The following is a 12,763-nucleotide window of genomic DNA, read 5'->3' as shown; positions in this document are numbered from 1 at the left end:
AAAAAGTATGTGTTCTGGTTCTGGTTTTGTTTTCTAGTGATTTGTCTTACACAAAAATACACAGATACTTTTAGTTAAGTAACACCTGAAAATAGGTTAATTTGAATTCTGGGTATTGTTTCTTCAAATGGTGGTAGTGGCAGTAAGAGAAGGTTTGTTCGGTTTTGTTTTAGCAAATTAGAATTTCCTTTGGTGGAACTCACTTTATATGGGTATATTATGTTAATTTAGATAGAAAGCTCTTCATATCTTGCATTAAATCAAAATGACGTTCAGAATTTATTGGATAGCTCATGAGATTTGTACTTTATAGTTTTGAAAGAGATTTTTTTTTATTTTTTATGTTTTTATTTTATTTTTGAGAGAGAGAGAGAGAGAGAGACAGAGTACAAGCAGTCAAGGGGCAGAGAAAGGGAGACACAGAATCCGAGGCAAGCTCCAGGCTCTGAGCTGTCAGCACAGAGCCTGACGCAGGGCTCAAACTCACGGACCGTGTCTTGAGCCACCCAGGCGCCCCTGGAAGAGATTTTTAAAAGATGTGAGTAAATTCACTAGTCCGCAGAAAATGTACTAAGAATGTTGTCTTTTGTGTTTTTCTTCTAGAATGTCCCTTTTATTTTATTTTTCACTTTATCTCTTTGTAGCAATGACATTTTTAACATAATTCATTTCAAATTTCCCTCTTCGTGCCCCATTCTTGTGTCTATCCTGAACCTGAAGTTAGCTATTTTATGTGTCTCCTGCCTCATCAAAAAAAAGAAAAAGTGAGAAAACTTATTAAAACACAAAAACACACAGATAAATAAGGGAATTACAATTAAATGGAAAATTAGTAGGCAAAATAATATAAAACCTAGAGATACATTTAAATGCATGCCACTGTAGCCTGAATATTTTTTGGAAGTAGGCAGGGAATTCAACTAGGAACTTTTTTCTTGAAAGAACCTACGAGGATAAACCCTCACAAGGTAAGACACATGATCCAGAAATATACCACATTCTTCATACTCAAACCTGAGGGCTGTTTCTCCCATGGGATTTCATAGTGAGGATTCTGTGATGCAGTAATCCATGTTAGTATTCCTAGAAGGAAATGAACCAATTTCATGAGGTACAGTATAGACCAGTACTGCGTTGTGGTACAATTTAGTAAAAGCAAATCCTTAAAACTTCCAAAGTATTGGAATCCCAGTAAGTAACTTTTGACTCTATCCAAGCATGAAATTAAGATTCTGGAAGAATTAATTATGTGGGTAATCATATGAAGGCAGTCATCTGCAGATCATTATTTCTTAATGTTGATAAGCTTTAGAAGTGCTGTGTGTCGAACTTAAGGTGGAATAGGTGATTCATGAAAGCTGAGGCCAGTGAAATACATGCCTGAATCTTCCCACCACCTACTCAGCCTCCCCGTGGACAACAGGTTGTGTAGTGTGCCCCTAGGTAACGTGCTGTCCTTGATTTAGCGGCTCCACACAGACCTGGTGAGCATATGTGGGCAGGTCACTTTGCTATTCATGGATAGATAAATGTTATGGAATAGATCCCCAGATTTGATGTCAAAACCAGATGTTTATGTTAGGAAATGGTGTCATAAAAGATTACCATTTTTTTTTTAATTTTTTTTTAAACGTGTATTTATTTTTGAGACAGAGACAGAGCATGAATGGGGGAGGCTCAGAGAGAGGGAGACACAGAATCCGAAACAGGCTCCAGGCTCCGAGCTGTCAGCACAGAGCCCGACGCGGGGCTCGAACTCACAGACCGCGAGATCATGACCTGAGCCGAAGTCAGCCGCTTAACCGACTGAGCCACCCAGGCACCCCAAATTACCATTTTTTTTAAGAAGCCCCCTCAAAGTTATCTGTGTAGTACATTTTATTAGTTCATTCTTAAAAATTTTTTTTTTTAACGTTTATTTATTTTTGGGACAGAGAGAGACAGAGCACGAACGGGGGAGGGGCAGAGAGAGAGGGAGACACAGAATCGGAAACAGGCTCCAGGCTCTGAGCCATCAGCCCAGAGCCTGACGCGGGGCTCGAACTCACAGACCGCGAGATCGTGACCTGGCTGAAGTCGGACGCTTAACCGACTGCGCCACCCAGGCGCCCCTATTAGTTCATTCTTCCAGTTTTTAGTATTAGAAGAAAAAGGGCATCATGAGTTTGAATTAAATTATTCATGTACCTGATGTGTTAATGTTCTGAACATTAGAAATGAACTCCTTCCCTACTTGTCGCCTGCTCTCAAGACGCTGAGACATTTTGCTAGGCACTCTTGGAGAAGAACTCCACAAGGGTTCAAGTTGTGGTTGGGAGAGGCTGGGGCATGCCCCCTCTGAGCTTGAGGCACTCCCCTCCTCCTTCCTGACTTGTGTTTAACCTGGTCCTAGCAGATTAACCAAGTCCTAGTGGATTCTGAAAATCAGGTGTCTGACTTCATTCCATCTTCCTGCCAGTGTCCTCATTCTGACCCTGTCCTCCTTCCTGAGCTGTTGTTACCATGTGCTTCCCAATTATTAGTTTCTAGTCTTCTCATATTTCTAATTTTCTTCAGTAGTTTTTAAATTACAAAAGTGACACGTCATTATGGCTAATGAAACAATGCAAAGTATGTAAGCAAAAGTTGAGAATCATTTCTCTCCCACTATGCCTTCTACCACACCGCCTGGTGTCTATGCTTCTAAATGTCACACTGCCACTAGATGCTTTCTAAAACCCATGTCTGATTGTATCACTACCCTGGTCAGAACCAGGCTCCTGGTTAAACCCTCCCTCATCTTCACAGTCCGTCCAAGTCTTCATGCCTGCCTCCTACCGCAGTGTAGTGTGCCGCCCATCCCTCAGATTGTTGAAGTCAACCATCTGCAGCCGCTAGTTGACCACATTCTCAGCAGGCTTCACTCCTCTCTCACTGTGTTCACTTGGCCTCACTGCCTCTCCGACCTCAGCATCCTTCAGACTCCCTTACTGATTGCACCTCTTGTCCCTAGCCCTTTCACCTTCTAGTGCCCAAGGCTCCCTCCTTGGTGATCTCATCCAGTCAATGGCCTTAACTACATGTTGACACCTTCCAGTGTGGTGTTTCTGGCATGGGCCTCGCCCTTGAACTGCAGACCCATGCTCAACTGCGAGAGTCTTCTACACTCTTCTACATGACATCTCCAGTTGAATGTCTAGAAGATGTCTTCAACTCCCTATCTCCAGTTCAGAATCCCTTCTCTCCCAGTCTACTTTCTGCTACTCCCTAGACCTTTTTCATCCCAGCTGATGGCAACTCCATTCTGGGTGCTCAGTCCCACAACCCACCCCAGTCATCCTTAAATTGGCCATCTACCCGTCTCTTCCTCTCATATTCAATCGGAGCAAATCCACAAATCCCACTGGTTCTACATTTAAAAATATACTTAGAATCTGACCTCTCACCACCACCTGCCATCCCAATCAAAGCCCCTATCATCTTGTCTAGAATACCAAAGTATCCCTCTCACTGGTGTCCCTGTTACCACTTGGTCTCCTATAGTCTGTCCCCAACACAGCAGCCAGAATCCTTTCAAAACTGGGCAAGCCATGGCTCTCCTCTCTTCAAATTCCTTTATTCAAAATGTTAACTCGGATGAAACGTGAGGATACATACGTGAGGACTTTTGCATTACGTAAATATATACCTTTTGTGGATAAACTGAGTTTTGAGATTTAGGTGTACTGTGGATGACCCCCACTTAAAGAAATTGTAATAAATCTTTTAAAAATGTGAATCATTCTTCATAATTTGTCAGGCATGACTTTCAAATTCAAGATTTCTTTTTATATATACGAAAAATAGAGGGCTTTCAGCCATTCCTGGTAGGGGAGTGGGTCACTTTAACACTCTTCTAACTGGAGAACTCTTCTATCCGAGCCCCCACCCTCCCATATGCAGTTGTTATGTTTCAGGGACAGGATTATTCCCTCAGAATTTCTAAAACTGTGCTTAGGAACTCTACCATCTATGATTAGTGTTTCTTTTCCTGGCACGCACACCAAAATAGATGCTCTGCCTTTGGGCGCAGCTCACAAGGAGCAGTGTCATCCTGTGGCCTATATTGGTGCATAGCGTTTTAACTTGTGCCTTTCTAATGGAATGGTGCCTCTTCCAGCTGCTGTCTTCACTCCTGTCTACGGCAGAGGGCAACAGAGAGCGTGTTCTGGCACCAGAGGCTCTTTTTACCTTACTGGAAACACTTCCTGTAATGGCCATGCCCCTGTGTCACCCTGCTCCTCTCCTGTCCCATTGACCTCCTTTGCCTTCCCCCTTCTCAATGTTTGGTAAGTGGCTAGAGAGTGTTAGGGAGGCAGGTTGGAGCCAGGACGGGAAGAAAGCTAGGCGACCAGCATAATCTGGTCTCCTGGACCCTGTTTCTCAAGCTCTGAAACAGCTTGACAGTTCTCAGCCTTGAAACCAAACCCTGGAAGTGCCACAACGTACCAGGCATCCCGAGCTGCCTCACTAGGGGGCAGCAGGTGAACTGCACTGCCTCTTCTCCAGAGAAATGGCCTGTCAGGTCCTGCAATGCAGGGGACATTTTTTTCTGATTCTACCAAAGCCATACATTTAAAGCCATGGAGACGAATGAGATTATCCAGAACAAGTACTCAAGAGTGAGAGGAAAGAACCCTAAACGGAGGAGGAAATCAGGATGGTTGTTCAGCCACGGATTCCAAGAGAGGAGAGCATGTCAGGAAGAGGGAGTTCCCTATTCTGTCAAGTGCGGCTGGGGTGAGGATCGAAGGGGGCCCAGCGATCAGGACAAATCTCATTTGTGACCTGGCAAAACTGCTATCATTTGAATGTTTGCGGCCAGAGCCAGATTGAAGTGGGCTGAAGAGTAGACAGACTGAGGAGGGAAGCAGTGTTCCTAGAGAGTTCTTTCCAAAAGTCTTCCTCTGCAAGGGAGTAGAGAGATGAGGGGAAAGCTGGAGGAAGACAGGGAAGGAAGAGGCCGGTGTAGCACACACATGCGCTATGAACTTACAGCTCAGACATGTGTTTATGCTTATGGGAATTATCCAGTAAAAGAGGGTACTTGATGAAATGATGGACAGACAGAGTCTAGTTCTGTATTCATTGAGACTTTGCTTGAGATGTTAACCCTAAACTTTAATGGATTTGGTATAGTCTTTCCACATGGCAACATGGTATTTTTCTATATTTATTCCAATCTTATTTTCCAGCCTTAATTAAGGTCCCACACATTCATTGCAAGGGCCACCTCGATGCCCTTGACCCAAACCACTGTCAGTGGAGAGGAGACTGTCCTGCTAGTTAGCCAGAGAAACTTCCACCTCCATCAGGCATGGAATAAATAGTGATCAGACATCAGTATTTACTAAAGTAGTCCCAGAAGCTGGAGGAAATCTGAGAAGGCTGATTCATCTTCATACTTTTCTGGAATATGCCTAAGACGCCTAGGTCTCTGAATCTGTGCTCACCACAGCCCAATCTATAATTTTGCTTTTCCCATTTTCCTGCCATTAGATTTAGGTAAAGCAAATACTTCTATTCAGTCCAATGTATTGATGATTTAATGGCTGGTGTTGTAAGTCATGTATCATTTGGGAAGCTTAATGGTTATTTCTGCTGATACTATTTTCCAGAACATAGAGGCCAGGGACATTGAATTGTACACTTAGAGTTAGCACAGGATATGGTTTATAGGAGGTAAAAATGAGCAACAGGAAAGACAAATTCTCAAAGCTTTTAAAAAATTATTATTTCCAGTTAATGTCCTCATTCAAAAACCAATACTAGTCTTTATAATAAGCTCAAAATCATTTTTCTTCAATGTGAGTGATGTTTACTGAACATGTCAGGCATTTTGCATGTTATAAATAACCTTTAAAATAATATTGTAGAGTCGTTACTAATAATTACAGCTGAGTGTGTATAATGCATGAGGCACAGTGCTGAGTGTTTTATATACACTACTATTTAAATATATGCTGTAAAGCAATATATGCTGTCAAAATTTAATGTTTTTTTTCTGTGATACTTCCTGTATCTTTTGGCCTTTATCTGAATCAGGGAACTAGAACACCTTATTTACTTTCTCAAGGAAGGAAAGGCAGAAAGAGAGAGAAAGAAAAAAAAAAAAAAAAAGACTTCAAAATCTTGGCCGTTAGGGGAAAAAGCAAAGAATTAAGGAAAATGATTGGGGAAGGCACACATTTATGTAGTAGGTTAGCTTCCCTGCCTGAGGGACCAAATGAAAAAGCCCTGAGCCAGAGAACAAGAAGGCAGGAGTCTGAGGAAGTTTTCTGTGTCCTGCCCACCCCACCCAGTCCCCAGTCAAATTCTAACTCTGGAAGGAGGCCTGGAGTTTTTTGTTTTTGTTTTTGTTTTTTCTTGGGGGGAGGGGGAGGGCGGGTATAGCCTCAGGGAGGCAGAAAGACTCCAGGGAACAAGTGTCTGTGTGGTGTTTTTAGTCAGGCAGTGCCTTTTACAGTATCACTGAGAGGTGAAGAACCATGGAATGTCTGGTCCTGACAGGGTCTTATAGACAGGAACCAAGGATGACTCTCCAGATATATGTGTGGTGAGGCAAAGCAGGATCTGTTGACCTTGAATTGGCGGTTGTGTCTGTCACCTGGTAGAATGGAGCCTCACAACAGAAACTAAGCAACACCGTGAGGTAGACTTTGGCACACAGCAAAGCCTTGCCATTGTCAAACCAGCAAAGAGGCTAAGAATTGAGATTAAACCGATTCTAAATCCTAAATCCTAGTGACTTTGTTACTATGGTAGACACACTTGGGGTTTATAGATGGTGAACATGACAGAAACTTGCCCACATCCCGGAGCTTCTGGAAGGGAGCTGGTATCTGAAGCTAGCCTGGGCTCTCCCATGTGCCTCATTGCATCTTTGGTGTTGGCACATGCTAATCGTAAAGCTGTACTTTTTAATTCTATAGAACAAATGTTGGCGAGCCTCCCAGATGGTATATAGATATTTATAGTAGAATAGGTTGTTAGAGCTTGAAAGAAAATGATTTAGTCCAGTGGCTTCATTTTGGAGCTCAGGAAATTTAACCCTAGATTTAACCAAGATCACAAAGCTAGTGAACGTTAGAGATGGGTCTAGGACTATCTATTTGGACCATAATCCCAGCCATACTTGACTTTTAAAATATTCTTTTTTTTTTTTTCAAATTTTTCTAATGTTCTAAATTGTTTTTTTTCTTTTTAATGTTTATTTTTTTTAAATATAATTTATTATCAAATTGACTAACATACAGTATGTAAAGTGTTCTCTTGGCTTTTGGGATAGATTCCCATGGTTCATCGCTTACATACAACACTGAGTGCTCATCCCAACAAGTGCCCTCCTCAATGCCCATCATCCATTTTCCCCTCTCCCCCACCCCCTGCCATCAACCCTCAGATTGTTCTCTGTATTTAAGAGTCTCTTATGGTTTGCCTCCCTCCCTCTCTATTTGTAACTCTTTTCCCCCTTGCCTTCCCCATGGTCTTCTGTTAAGTTTCTCAATATCCACATATGAGTGAAAACGTGATATCTGTCCTCTAACATTTCACTCAGCATAATACCTTCCAGTTCCATCCACGTTGCTGCAAATGACATGATTTCATTCTTTCTCATTGCCAAGTAGTATTCCATTGTATATATAAACCACATCTTCTTTATCCATTCATCAGTTGATGGTCATTTAGGCTCTTTCCATAACTTGGCTATTGTTGAAAGTGCTGCTTAAACATTGGGGTACATGTGCCCTGCATCCTTTGGATAAATTCCTAGTAGTGCTATTGCTGGGTTGTAAGGTTGTTCTCTTTTTAATTTTTTGAGGAACCGCCACACTGTTTTCCAGAGCAACTGCACCAGTTTGCATTCCCACCAACAGTGCAAGAGGGTTCCCTTTTCTCCACTGTTGTGGAGTATCTGTTGTTTACTGAGCTGTTAATTTTAGCCAATCTGACCAGTGTGAAGTGGTATCTCAGTGTGGTTTTGATTTGTATTTCCCTGATGATGAGTGACATTGAGCATCTTTTCATGTTTCTATTGGCCATCCGGATGTCTTCTTTGGAAAAGTTTCTATTCGTGTCTTCTGCCCATTTCTTCACTGGATTATTTGTTTTTCAGGTGTTGAGTTTCGTTAAGTTCTTTATAGATTTTGGATACTGATCCTTTAACTGATATGTCATTTGCAAATATCTTTTCCCATTCCATTGGTTGCCTTTTAGTTTTGTTGTTTCCTTTGTAGTGCAGAAGCTTTTCATCTTGATGAGGTCCCAATAGTTCATTTTTGCTTTTAATTCCCTTGCCTTTGGAGATGTGTTGAGCCAGAAATTACTGCATCTGAGGTCAAAGAGATTGTTGCCTGCTTTCTCCTCTAGGGTTTTGATGGTTTCCTGTCTCACATTTAGATCTTTCATCCATTTTGAGGTTTTTTTTTTGTGTATGGTCTAAGAAAGTGGTTTAATTTCATTCTTCTTCATGTTGCTGTCCAATTCTCCCAGCACCATTTGCTAAAGAGACTGATTTTATTCCATTGGATACTCTCCTGCTTTGTCAAAGATTAGTTGGCCATACATTTGTGGGTCCAATTCTGGGTTCTCTATTCTATTTCATTGGTCTATGTGTCTGTTTTTATGCCAGTACCATACTGTCTTGATGATTACAGCTTTGTAATAGAGGCTAAAATCTGGGATTGTGATGCCTCCCGCTTTCGTTTTCTTTTTCACTTGGCTATTTGGGGTTCCATACAGATTTTAGGATTGTTTGTTCTAAGTTTGAGAAGAATGCTGGTACAATTTTGATTGGGATTGCATTGAATGTGTACATTGCTTTGGGTATTATTGACATTTTAACAATATTTATTCTTCTAATCCATGAGCATGGAATGTTTTTCCATTTCTTTGTGTCTTCTTCAATTTCCCTCATAAGTTTTCTGTAGTTTTCAACATACAGATCTTGTATATCTTTGTTAGGTTTGTTCCTAGGTGTTTTATGGTTCTTGGTGCAATTATAAGTGGGATCAATTTCTTGATTTCTTTTTCTGTTGCTTCATTATTGGTGTATAGAAATGCAACCAATTTCTGTACACTGATTTTGTACCCTGTGACTTTGCTGAATTCATGTATCAGTTCTAGCAGACTTTTGGTGGGGTCTTTTGGATTTTCCATGTAGAGTATCATGTCATCTGTGAAAAGTGAAAGGTTGACTTCCTCTTTGCCAATTTTGATGCCTTTTATTTCGTTTTCTTGTCTGATTGCTGATGCCAGGACTTCCAACGCTATGTTAAACAACAGCAGTGAGAGTGGACATCCCTGTCATGTTCCTGATCTCAGGAGGAAAGCTCTCATTTTTTTCCCATTAAGGATGATATTACCTGTGGGCTTCTCATATATGGCTTTCATGATGTTTAGATCTGTTCCTTCTTTCCTGACTTTCTTGAGGGTTTGTATTAAAAAAGGATGCTGAATTTTGTCAGATTTTTTTTCTGCATGTATTGACAGGATCACATTGTTCTTATCCTTTCTTTTATTAATGTGATGTATCACATTGATTGATTTGCAAATATTGAACCAGTTCTGCAGGCCAGGAATGAATCCCACTTGATCATTGTGGATAATTCTTTTTATATGCTGTAGAATTTGATTTGCTAGTATCTTGTGGAGAATTTTTGCATGCATGTTCATCAGGGACATTGACCTGTAATTCTTCTTTCTAATGAGGTCTCTTTCTGGCTTGGGAATCAAGGTAATGCTGGCTTCATAGAATGAGTCCAGAAGTTTTCCTTCCATTTCTATTTTTTGGAACAGCTTGAGAAGGATAGGTATTAACTCTGCTTTAAATGTCTGATAGAATTTCCCTGGGAAGCCATCTGGCCCAGGACTCTTATTTGTTGGGAGATTTTTGACAACTGATTCAATTTCTTCACTACTTATGGATCTGTTCAAATTTTCTATTTCTTCCCATTTGAGTTTTGGTATTGTATGGGTGTTTCGGAATTTGTCCATTGCTTCCAGGTTGTCCAGTTTGTTGGCATATAATTTTACATAGTATTCTCTGATAATTGCTTGTATTTCTGAGGGATTGGTTTTGATAAATCTATTTGCATTTGTGATTTTATCTATTTGGGTCCTCTGTTTTCTTTCTGAGAAGTCTGGATAGGGGTTTATCATTTTGTTTAATTTTTTCAAAAAACGAACTCTTAGTTTCATTGATCTGTTCTGGTTTTTTGGATTCTATATTGTTTATTTCTGCTCGGATCTTTATTATTTCTCTTCTTCTACTGCCCTTGGGGTTTCTTTGTTGTTCTGCTTCTAGTTTCTTTAGGTGTGCTGTTAGAGTTTGTATTTGGGATTTTTCTTATTTCTTGAGATAGGCCTGGATTGCATTGTATTTTCCTCTTAGGACTGCCTTTGCAGCATTCCAAAGGGTTTGGACTATTGCGTTTTCATTTTCATTTGTTTCCACATATTTTTAAATTTCTTCTTTAATTGTGTGGTTGACCCATTTATTCTTTAGCAGGATGTTCTTTAACCTCCATGCATTTGGAGGTTTTCCAAACTTTTTCCTGTGGTTGCTTTCAAATTTCATAGCATTGTGATCTGAAATGTGCATGGTATGATCTCAATTCTTTTATATTTATTGAGGGCTGTTTTGTGACCCAGCATGTGATCTATCTTGGAGAATGTTCTGTGTGCACTCGAGAAGAATGTGTATTCTGCTGCTTTAGGATGAGAAGCTCTGAATATGTCTGTCAAGTCCATCAGGTCCAGTGTATCATTCAGGGCCATTGTTTCTTTATTGATTTTCTGTCTGGATGATCTGTCCATTGTTGGAAGTGGAGTATTGAAGTCCCCTGCAATTACCACATTCTTACCAATAAGATTGCTTATTTTTATTATTAATTGTTTTATATACTTGGGTGCTTCCAAATTTGGTGCATAAACATTAACAATTGTTAGCTCTTCTTGAAGGACCGACCCCATAATTATGATATAATGCCCTTCATCTCTTGTTACAGCCTGTAGTTTAAAATCTAGTTTGTCTGATATAAGTATGGCTACTCCAGCTTTCTTTTGACTTCCAGTAGCATGATAGATCTCCATCCCCTCACTTTTAATCTGAAGGTGTTCTAAGGTCTAAAATGGGTCTCTTGGAAAGACAGATACCATATGTTTTCACTCTTATGTGGATCCTGAAAAACTTAACAGGAACCCATGGGGGAGGGGAAAAAAAAAAAAAAAAGAGGTTAGAGTGGGAGAGAGCCAAAGCATAAGAGACTCTTAAAAACTGAGAACAAACTGAGAGCTGGTGGGGGGTGGGAGGGAGGGGAGGGTGGGTGATGGGTATTGAGGAGGGAACCTGTTGGGATGAGCACTGGGTGTTGTATGGAAACCAATTTGACAATAAATTTCATATATTAAAAAAATTTTTTTAAATAAAATAAAATGAGTCTCTTGTAGACAGTAAATAGATGGGTCTTTTTTTTTTTTAAATCCATTCTGATGCCCTATGTCTTTTGATTGAAGCATTTAGTCCATTTACATTCAGTGTTGTTATTGAAAGATATGGATTTAGCATCATTGTCTTATCTGTAGGTTTCTTGCTGGTAGTGATGTCTCTGGTCCTTTGTGGCCTTTGCAACATTTCCCTCACAGAGTCCCCCTTAGGATCTCTTGTAGGCCTGGTTTAGTGGTGATGAATTCCTTTAGTTTTGGGGGAAAACCTTTATCTCTCCTTCTATTCTGAATGGCAGGCTTGCTGGAGAAAGGATTCTTGGCTGCATATTTTTCCTATTTAGCACATTGAAAATTTCTGGCCTGCCAAGTTCCAGTATATAGGTCTGCTACTACCCTTATGTGTCTCCCCTTGTAGGTTAAGGCCCATTTGTCCCTAGCTGCTTTCAGAATTCTCTTTATCTTTGTATTTTGCCAGTTTCGCTGTAATATGTCCTGTCTGGAGGGAGTTCTCTGTGCCTCCTGGATTTCAGTGTCTGTTTCCTTCCCCAGATTGGGGAAGTTGTCAGCTACGATTTGTTCAAGTACATTCCACCCCTTTTTTCTCTCTCTTCTTCTGGAAATCCTATGATATGGATATTATTCCATTTCATTGAATCACTTAGTTCTCTAATTCTCCCCTTGTGGGCTGGAATGTTTTTATCTCTCTTTTTCTCAGCTTCATCTTTTTCCATAATTTTATCTTCTATTTCACCTATTCTTCCCTCTGCCTCTTCAACCTCACTGTCACCACCTCTAGTTTATTTTGCACCTCATTTCCAACATTTTTCAATTCATCATGACTGTTTTTTAGTTCCTTAATCTCTGCAGCAATAGATTCTCTGCAGTCTTCTGTGCTTTTTTCAAGCCCAGCAATTAATATTATGACTATGACTCTAAATTCATTTTCAGTTATATTGTTTATATCGGTTTTGATCAACTATTTAGCCGTCATTTCTTCCTGGAATTTCTTTTGAGGAGAATTCTTCCGTTTCATCATTTTGGCTGATTTTCTGTCCCTTATGTGTTTTAAAAGTTTGTTATATGACTTGCACCTGTGAGCACTACTGTATTAAAGAGGGGTCATACACTGTCCAGGGCCTTGCCTTTCAGGAGGTGTTTTTGGAGTGTGTTACTTGTTGTCTGTTGTTGTGACTCTGGTTGCTTTATCTCCCTACTCGTAGTGATGTTTTGGACCCTATACCAGGCGTGCTTTGATTTGTTCTCCAAAGTAGCCCTGGAAAAGAAAACAAACAAACAA

The sequence above is a fragment of the Prionailurus viverrinus genome, chromosome A2 (assembly GCF_022837055.1).
Source record: "Prionailurus viverrinus isolate Anna chromosome A2, UM_Priviv_1.0, whole genome shotgun sequence".
Lineage (NCBI taxonomy): Eukaryota > Metazoa > Chordata > Mammalia > Carnivora > Felidae > Prionailurus > Prionailurus viverrinus.
The sequence above is the reverse complement of the archived record's forward strand: the minus strand, read 5'-3'. Positions refer to the sequence as shown.